This window comes from Oryctolagus cuniculus, chromosome 13 (assembly GCF_051225735.1).
Source record: "Oryctolagus cuniculus isolate XC-2025 breed Fujian yellow rabbit chromosome 13, ASM5122573v1, whole genome shotgun sequence".
NCBI classification, from domain to species: Eukaryota; Metazoa; Chordata; class Mammalia; order Lagomorpha; family Leporidae; genus Oryctolagus; species Oryctolagus cuniculus.
Genome location: NC_142879.1, coordinates 74,235,154 through 74,245,287, shown reverse-complemented (window position 1 = coordinate 74,245,287; position 10,134 = coordinate 74,235,154). Strand labels below are relative to the sequence as shown.

Here is a 10,134-nt window from a genome sequence, read left to right as displayed (position 1 = left end):
CCTATTTTTGAAAGATAATCTTTTCTGTAATGAATTGCCTTTGCACCTTAGTCAAAATCCACGTGGGCATATGTAAATGTCTAATTCTGGAGTTTATGTCTATCATTTAGTCTATACTAAACATATTTTAAATATTTGGTGCTATTAATCGTATTACCACACTTATAAATGTAAAATCATTGGTTGTACCTCAATATCATACATGATTACAGAATATTTGTCTTGAAATACATTGTTTCATTTTTCCTTCTTAAATTGTTATTAGCTATCCTATTTCTTTTGCTTTACTTAATGGTTTATATTACAGATCTACCAAAGAATCTATTTTTACAAAATGTATTTGTCTATTTTTAACAAAAATCCTATTCTGACTTTAGGTATCTTTTTGGTTTTTTTTGTATTTAAGTTTGAGTAAAATCAATATTTGAATAATAGTGAGTGTTAAAATACAAGAAAATCTCTATATAAGTGCCTACAAACTACACATGTATATGTCATATTTGATTTATTGATCAATTTGTATTTCTAAGTATATGAATTAATCATTCTTGTACATGCTTTATTAGATTAGGTACTAAACATTTTGTGGGGTTTTTGCTGTTATTATTAGTTTCAATTTATTTATTGATGATATTTAGAAATATAATTAAATTTGTTCTGCTTTCCTTGGATCCTGTGAGGCTGACGATGTACTTTATTAATGATAGCTATTTTATAGATTACCTGACATATTTATGTAGACAATGATGACATAGTGTAGAAATTTTATTTTTTATTTTGAATTTGTGTATCTTTTATTCCTTTTTTTATGTTATTTTTCCAGGTAGGACTTCCATCACAATGTAAAATAGAGTACTGAAAATAAACATTTTGCTTGTTTCTCAACCTAAAATGAACATTGGTTATTATGTTAATTGTTAAGATTTTTTACAATGTCCTTTATTAGGTTAAGGGAGATTCTTTCAATTTCTAAATTGCAACTGTTATTCATCAATATGTTAAAATTTCTATTTTTCTGTATTTTTTGAGATGAAAGTATAGGCTTTTCTTATTACTGTGTTGGTGTGATGATTCATACTGATTGAATTTCAAATGTTAAACAAGTCTTGCATCTCTGGAATGATGATGTATGATTACTAGTGCTTTCTTGAAGATTTTTCTTTTAAAATCATAAGGGACATTGGTCTATATTTCTCATTTTTCACAATGCCTTTGTCTGGTTTGAGTGTCTGTGCAACTATAATCTCATGAAATAGGATATGTTTTTTAAGATTTATTTTATTTATTTGAAAGAGTTACAGAGAGAGGTAGAGAAAAAGAGAGAGAGAGAAAGAAAAAGAGAAAGAGAAAGGGAAAAAAGAGTCTTCCATCCATTGGTTCACTCTCCAAATGGCTGCAATGGCCAGATGCTGAGCATATCTGGTCACCCATGTAGGTGCAGGGGCCCAAGGATTTGGGCCATCCTCTGCTGTTTTCCCAGGCACAGTAAAAGGGAGCTGGATCTGAAGAGGAACAGCCCGGACTTGAACTGATGCCTATATGGGATGCTGGTGCAGCAGGCCAGGGCTTTAACTCACTGTACCACAGCACTTCCCCCACAGCAACCCCTGCCTATTTTTTAAGATTTATTTTATTGGGGCCGGTGCTGTGGCACAGTGGGTTAATGCCCTGGCTTGTAGTGCCGGCATCCCATATGGGCACCGGTTCAAGACCTGGCTGCTCCACTTCCAATCCAGCTCTCTGCTATGGCCTGGGAAAGCAGTAGAAGATGGCCCAAATTTTTGGGCCCTTGCACCCATGTGGGAGACCAGGAAGAAGCTCCTGTCTCCTGGTTTCGGATCCGCACAGTGGCCATTGTGGCCAATTGGGGAGCATACCATCAGATGGAAGACTTCCTCTCTCTCTGCCTCTCTTCTCTCTGTGTAACTCTTGACTTTCAAATAAATAAAATAAATCTTTTTTAAAAGATCTTTTTTAAAGATTTATTTATTTATTTGAAAGTCAAGAGTTACACAGAGAGAGGCAAAGAAAATAGAATATTTTCAATCATCAACTACTTTCTGGAATAATTTGTTTACAACTGATATTTTTCATTAATAGTTGCTATTATTAATCAGTGAAATCATTTAGACCCACATCTCTGTCTGTAGTGAAGGTTTTTGCTTTAGATTGCCTTTTTATCTTTGTTAGAAATTTGATTATATCACTTCTCGGCCTTTTGGCTAAGATCAAGTGTAGAAATTTGATTATGATCTACCTGGACATGGATTTCTTCGGGCTCATCCTGTATGGATTTCTTTTAGTTTCTTGAAATCTTCTTCAGGTTTATGTCTCCAGAGAGATTTGAGAAAATTTCAGCTATTAACACTTCACATGTATTTTTAGTTCCATACTTATTTTTCTCTATTTTCTTTTAAGGTTTTTTCTTCAGTATTAACAGCATTTACTAATTTGTTTTAAAATAATATTTTCATAGAAAGTATATTTTATTATAATTTTCACATTGTTGGTTTATATACTGTATATATCTGCTACTACACTGTATTCCTTTTCTCCTGAACAGCATTACTGAGATATAATTCACTTACCAAAAAGTTCACCCATAAAAAATGTGCAATTCAATGGTTTTGGGTCTATTCACAGATGTGTAACTATTATCACAGTGAATTTTAGAACATTTTCATCACCTCAATAAGACACCCGGTCCTCCCTTAAGCTAACATTCCCCGACTATGTCATTTCCTACCCTCAGCCCTGAGCAACTACTAAATCTAGTTTCTGTCCTTGTAAATTCTTGCTCTGGGCACTTCATATGAACAGAATCACATAAAATGTGGTCTTCTGAGATTAACTTCTCATACTCAGAAACTACTTGAAACAAAAATGTTAGAGTGTGTTATGTAAAGTAGCATGAGAAAAAAGAAAGAGAAATAATAGCTACGATTTGGCTTCTGTATTTCCTACCCACCTGGCTGTTTCTAAGGCAACTCAGTAGAGACAAGGCCATTTTAGTTAGATCCTTTGGAGTGCAATTTTAGATCATACTAACAGTTAAAGGTTTCCAAGTATTCAAGATGCTAAAAGAGGGTGAAAATGCACAGAGTTTATCATGACAGATTTTCTAATAAAAATAAAAATGGAAAATGAGGTCACAGGGAAAGCTGACCTGTGATAAGTTTGCTTACTGGGGGCTCAGCTCATCCTTTCTGGAGCCCTGGGAAGCAGGCTAGTGAGTTGCTTGTTAGCCAGGCAAAGAAAGCAGCCTGCATATGATAAATTAATTAAATCAGGTTTGATTATAGCAGGTGAAGAAGTGTGTCCATATTTTAAAACAGGTAAATTGCTCAAGACTCTGAGGCTTAGAAGATTTCAAGTGTTTTCATCACAAACATGCACACACATAAATATGTTAGGTAACACATATGTTAACCAGCTTTATTTAAAAGCCATTCCATAATGTATGCACATATCAAAACACCTTGTAGATATATATAATTTTGAAATTTAAATATAATATAATTTATATATAATTTTGACCTTTTTATATAATATAATATAAATATATATAATTTTGACCTTTTGTACCTTGTAAATATATATAATTTTGACAATTAAAAACACTACTAGCTCTTCTTAAAGAACAGTTGCTGAGAAGGTTGAACACTGGAACAAACATCAGTCATCAATTAAAAAATAAGGCAAACAATTTTGGCTAGATTCCCTTGGCTCTTGATAAATGGACAGATGTGACTAACACTGTAAGTTGTAATTGTTTATTAAAGGAGTCAGTGCTGAATTTGATGACACTGAAGGATTAGCCTCTAAGAGAAGTCTAAGCGGAACTCTAGGTAGGAATATCTTCATAGAAGTTGAAACAAAGTAAAAGACTCATTCATTCCATTAAGAAGTGAAATCTGCTAAGATGTGTCTTAGTCGATGATGGCAAAAATCTGTATGGAGCATAAAAAGACTTAGTTGCCCAAAGTTTCAGAGCTTGAGAAAATGTAAGGCATTAAAGCTGTGGTTGCTCATTATGGCACCCATCAGCAGGTATTTTGCAATGGCATCTGAATCTACCAGGTATTTGTCATGTATTACTGAACAGTAGCATCCACAGTAAAATCCAGTACCTTTCAGGGACTAAGCCATTGTCACTTCTGTAAATTGTTGTTGAGCAAAGCTGAATATACTAATTTGTTGTGTGATCTATAACAGCAATTTAGTAGTTTGGAAGTGATAAAGTTTTCTTATGCCTTTTGGAGCTGGTGGCAAGATTGAAACTTATCTGAACAAGAATGGCCTTCAGTCATTATTGCTGAACACTGGCTGACTCTAGATATTTGTTTTTGTTGAAAACTTGATCATGATTCCTGGTTAATCCAACCTAAAATTATAAGCCAAAATAATATTTATATGTGAAATATACCACAGTAGTCATTTTGACAATAAACATTTCAAATCACAAGTAATATCAAACTGTTTCATGCATTTCTGCCAAAGTTAAAATAGAAAATGAGATCTTCATCCCACACAAATTTGCATAGAATATATTTATAAACTGTAACCACATTTCCAGCAGGATTTTTTTGACCTCAATGCAAGTGCAAAGGAAATTTTCATACTTCACAATTCAAATTAAATTTGAATTGAGGACCTTTCACCTAATCTTCAACTGGAACAGATTAATATGCAATGTAACAGCATGCTGAAACACAGATATCAAGTGAGAATCTAATAGAATTCTATAAATGCCTTCAAGTTGATGAATATGCTCAATTAAAATCATATGCACACCAAATGATATTAGTATTTGGCAGTAAATATCTTCATAAAAAGACATTTTCAAACATACAATATGTAAAATTTCATTACAGATCAGCATTAACAGATGAGTATTTCCAATAGATTGTGATTACACAGAACACTAAATCTGAAGTCTAATTAAAGAAATGATATCTCCCCAAATAAGAATTCAATTCTTCACAATAATAGACCTCTACTACCAAAAAAATGGCACTCAAATATTAAGTAGAACATGGTCAATCATTTTTTGAAATTTATTTCTCTTTTCTCAGTAGTTACACAATATCCTATTTTTTTCTTTTAGCTTATGAGGTTTCAGTCTTACCATAATGGCCAATTTCTATTTGGACACACTGAGTAGACACAGGAATGGTCGGCAAGAGACTGACTCATAGAATGGATCATTCTGTCCACCTTATTATTGACACCCTTCGCAAAGCAAATGTTCTGTGGCTCCATTTCTAAGAGGTTCATCCATGAACTGCTTCCACATTCTACCCTATTAGTATTTTTCAAAAATTTTGTTCTGTTTTCTTGATACACTTCTATTCTCTTAGCCACTGCTCACGCATCAGTGCAGACACATGTGTCAAGTCATCTTTGATTTTACATGAAATGAAAAGCCATACACCAACCAAGAATGTGCATACTGAGAGGATCTTCCTCTGACATTGTTTTCTGGGAACTTTTAAGTAAGTAAATACTCTCTCTTGTCTGGTGCTTACATAGTGTTTAGATCCAAATGCAAAGCAGAAGTCCAGATCCCTTAACAAATCTTAAAAAGCTCACTATGAGGCAAGAGATGTGTTGAGAGTGAGCCATGGAGATGGAGGGAGCAGATGCCATGACGATCTGGGCCAGATTTATATTGTCTCTGACACGTCTACTCACTGATGTAAGTATACTTCCACTCAACAATGGAATCTTCCTATAGATATTGACTTTAAGGCCGAGTGGATTAGATATTATCCAAGTACAGGCGGTCCAAGTGGTGTTGAATGACCAGTAGCCATGGACCACCCCAAATGTCCAGTTAACGTAAAGTCTTTGAAGCAAGGGAATCACATGATATCCTGTGGGACAAGAAAACCAGTAAAGCTTCTCCATGTTAATTTGTTACAGAGGGTCAAATACTTGACAAAGTTTAAGGGCAAGGTATAAATGAGGTATTATTATTCCTTTCATTGGAAAGTTGACTAATTCTGATAATGTTTGCTAGTAGCGATTGCGGATTGGGGAGGGTATATGCAATGAAATAATTGCACATCTGTTACTATGGCCTATGCAGAATTATTTTAATTAAGGCACTACAAGAAAATTATAGCTGCTATGGAAAACATCACTCAATGAAGATTGTTCATGATCCCTCCCTAAAATGCTTATGATGATTTCTCTGGACAAACAGATATGTTTTATGAATCACAGTCATTGTCTCTTCCAGTGTGATAAGGGCATTGATCTTAGCAAATTCCACTAAGACTGTGCATTGTAGTTTCATATGTTGGTGAACATATGGGGCAATTTTAGGACCTTCTTCTTGGTTCTTCACAAGACAATAGCCATCCTCTGTAGAATTAGGGATCATTGTTCAGGTTTATCCAGTTATCAATTGAATCTATTCTCCCAGTTTATTTGGAAGCTGAAGAAATGACTATAGGATGGTGAGCTCCAGATGGTAGACATGCACTCAAGAAAAGGTTCCACTAGTCCTTTTAACTCCATAAGCTCCGCAGTGTCTTTTTCAGTGCAGATGAATGAGAGTCCCTTCAGAAAAGATATCTAATAGCTAGAGTAACCACACAATTTATCACATAAACAGGAGATTTTAAAGAGTGAAGAAGGCATTAAACAGGTAAGATGATATAGCAATTGGTATAAATCAGGACTTTCCAAGGATAACCGCATTATATGGCCACTCTGTAGACAACTTTAAATTTTCTGAATAATTTCTTTTTCCTCAGTACACAGCTATCCTGCTACATGGGTGCAGTTCTCTGTTGCTAGTGTGGTAGAATTTTCCCAAGGGACATGATTCCAAAGTTCAAGGCATTGCTATCCACTAAACAAAATAAACAAATAATAGCAATGAATATTAACAAAGAATAAGAATAAATACATATACATACATATATGTATATATATATATTTCATCATCGTATTCATCAGTAAGCTGCCTGTATATAATTTCCTCTAGTTGCTAAGTGATTATCAGTCACTACAGAGCTTGCAAGACAAAACTGTCTGAGTACTACTGTATCAGAATTGTGTTAATAACAGTGAGGTAGACAATGTCCTGCTAACTATGGACAATTCATGTGAAAATGGAAGAATTTTTTTCTTATTTAAGCATCATCATCCATCCTTATTATTTCCATTGAGAAAGGGAACTCAATCCCATCACCACCTCTGGATTAAACGGCAGGCTCCACAGAGCTGGACAAAGGTGATGGTGGCCTATCACTAAGGCATTTCTCAATGCTTGTCAAGATGGAGTTCTTCAAGCATTCATTCTAAGAGGAGGACATATTTAGGGAATGGCTGAGCAAATTGGAAACAATGAATCATTTCTCTTGTTCCCCAACCTCTGAGCTTCAAATTCCTTGGGTTGAAGCATGCCAGAGAAATGTAGGATGTTTGCATGTTCACTGTAGAGCATCTTTAAGTGCAGTCTTTAATTCACCAATCTCGCAGAAAATTGTGGTCATTCCCAAATACTCAATAAGTCCTCAATTTCAAAGTTGTCCAAACACATGAAAAAATTTTGTTTTCTTGATGCAGAGAACAGAAGTAGACAATGGCTTCTTGGTAAGGAATATTTGGAAATTCAAACTTCTTAGTATCTTCTATGTCCTCTAAAACGTTCCCATTTCATAACTCAGAGACCCATTCTCCCTCCCAACTCATCCCTTTAATTTACCAACAGATAATATATGAGTTGATTGTTGGTGCTTATAACCTACTACATTGATCCAGTGAATGTCTGATTTGCAAACTCATATATACCATTTGTAGCATGAATTGGACTTCATAGCCTTCCAATATCTCTTTCCTGGTATACACATCTAAGGTCTTCTGCAAGTGATTCCCAAGAAACAGCAGAACCTCTGGACATCTGTCTTTTCCTTATGCTCATTACCTTGTAACACTGCTGATGATTTCAGCAGTTGTGTTGTTACCAACTGGCCAGGTTTCAATCTGACCCCAAGACGGAAGTTGTCTTGCCTTCCTCTATTATGGGAACAACCAAATCCCAGAGACATTCATGTGTGAGGGTCTGTTTCCTAAGACTACGTTTTATAACAATTATGTGCAAACCCCAGTCCTAGGAAACAGAAGAAAAACTGGACTGTAATTGGGGTGAGTTTAAGGAAGGAAACATTTTTGCATTAATGGGCATGATCAAGATAAACAAGGGATTAAAGTTCTCTTAGAGCGGCAATAGGTCAGCAACACACTTAGACTTCCTGACCACAATTATGGACTTGGTTAGAGAAAGTACAGCAATCTCATGTATCTAATCTGGCAGGAAGATGGGGAAAATATGTCAAGCTCATTCTTGTTTCACTCTCTTCTTTCCTGCAAACACTCCACACCCAATTGATTGAGTCCAGCTAGAAGCCAGAAGGCATGGAAGCACATTGATAAAGTCTGCATTTGTCAGCATCCATGCACAAGGTAGAAAGACTAGAAATTAGACCTGGAGAAGTAACAGAATGTGTCCAGCACAGCTTTCTATCAAATGTAGTTTTCTATATTACTTGTGACACAAAAATACACTATTCTCTAGATTACTGAAACCAAATTTAAAAATTGTACTTCGAGTTCATCTTCCCTTCCTCTCCCCATCACTCTTTTAAAGAAGAAGGATGTTTTTTGAGGTTCTGCAATTAATTTTTTACTGAGTCTAACTTTTGATAATATATTTTAACATGTTGAACCAAGTTCATCTTAATCATTTTCTTGATAGAATTCTATGAAAATGTGGTTAAAATACCATCATTTAAATTTACAGCTATTAATTGAAGGAAGCTACATGTATGAGGGGTGATAAATGTCAGAAATGCAAAAAATAAAACCGAATATTCAGTGTAAGATGAGACTGTAGTGGTTTATCAGACTGGGGTATACATCATACGCTTTAAGAGAATGAGTTATGGATGCTGAGTAGGGACAGAAACTGTGACATTATACTACTGTGTCACAAGAAGATGGAATTGGGACGTCTGAGAAGAGTCTATGCTTTGAATGACTGCCCACTCAAAAGATAAGGGTGAAAACAGCTCTGACCATGGAACCAGTGATGTGTTCAATGGAGCTTTCTCTGTCAAAAGTTCTACATGAGAAAAATAACCTCTCATTAGAAGAACCAAAAAGTGACCTATGTACAAATATGACAACCAAATTATACCAAGTGATGGTGGAATCCCATCTTGAGAAATTAATGTAGAAACTGAAGAAAGCTAGCAAAAACTATATTGTTCTTCAGGGACTTAGTTCAATATGGCATGCATTAGGATCCTACACAGGAAACAATTCAGGGAAGATGTCATCAGCAATAATAATTACAGATTGCATGAGTAAATGATCTATCATTAGGTGCAATCAACAGAGACATAAGACTAGAGGATTAAGAGCTCAAGAACATAGGAACACAATGAAAGAGTCTGTTAATACTGGAGAGTGTAATTTGTCTAGACATGCATTTATCAAGCAACTTTTGTACAAGTGAACCACTCTGGCTCTCCACATCCATCAGCGGAAACTTTTCCTTTTGTTTGATAAACATAGATGCCTCTGCATAGAACCCTCAACTTCTGCCTTTTGGAATCTATTGTGCTTCTGAAGAATTTCTTCTACCTACTGTGAGAATTTTTTATGCAAAATGGCATCATTCCTGCCACACTCTACTAAAATGGAGTGGAGGGCCAATAGTGAATAGACACTCCAGGAACTGCACACAAGAACAATAGAAGGAAACAGCCTGTCATAACTTTCAGAAACATCTTATCTAGTAACCAACCGTGGTGGGGACAGCAGGCTATGACTTCACTAATAGCTTTTGTAACACCTGCCAATTAGAGCTTGGGAGCTCCTTCAAGCATGGCAAGTGCCAATGCACTTTCTTCCTAAAGAATTTTCATGGATTTCTCTGTTCTAATGAAAACCTCACTTCCCTTTATTCTCCACCCATAGCTAAGGTCATCCCCATCTGTAAGTATGTCCAACATTGCAATTCTATTTTCACGCTTGTTTCCAAATATTTTTTTGCTTTTTTTGAGGTTCATCTCTGTATTATTCTCAAATGTTTCACACCAAGCTCTGTTTGTTTGT

The 10,134-nt window shown here is 35.3% G+C and overlaps 1 non-coding gene across 1 annotated transcript; it reads left to right on the top strand.

Moving 5' to 3' along the window:
* Positions 1–2,202: 2,202 nt before the first annotated feature.
* Positions 2,203–2,393, top strand: LOC149122672 (U2 spliceosomal RNA). The gene has a single exon (XR_016220036.1). It is a non-coding gene; the product is annotated as a U2 spliceosomal RNA (small nuclear RNA).
* Positions 2,394–10,134: the final 7,741 nt, after the last annotated feature.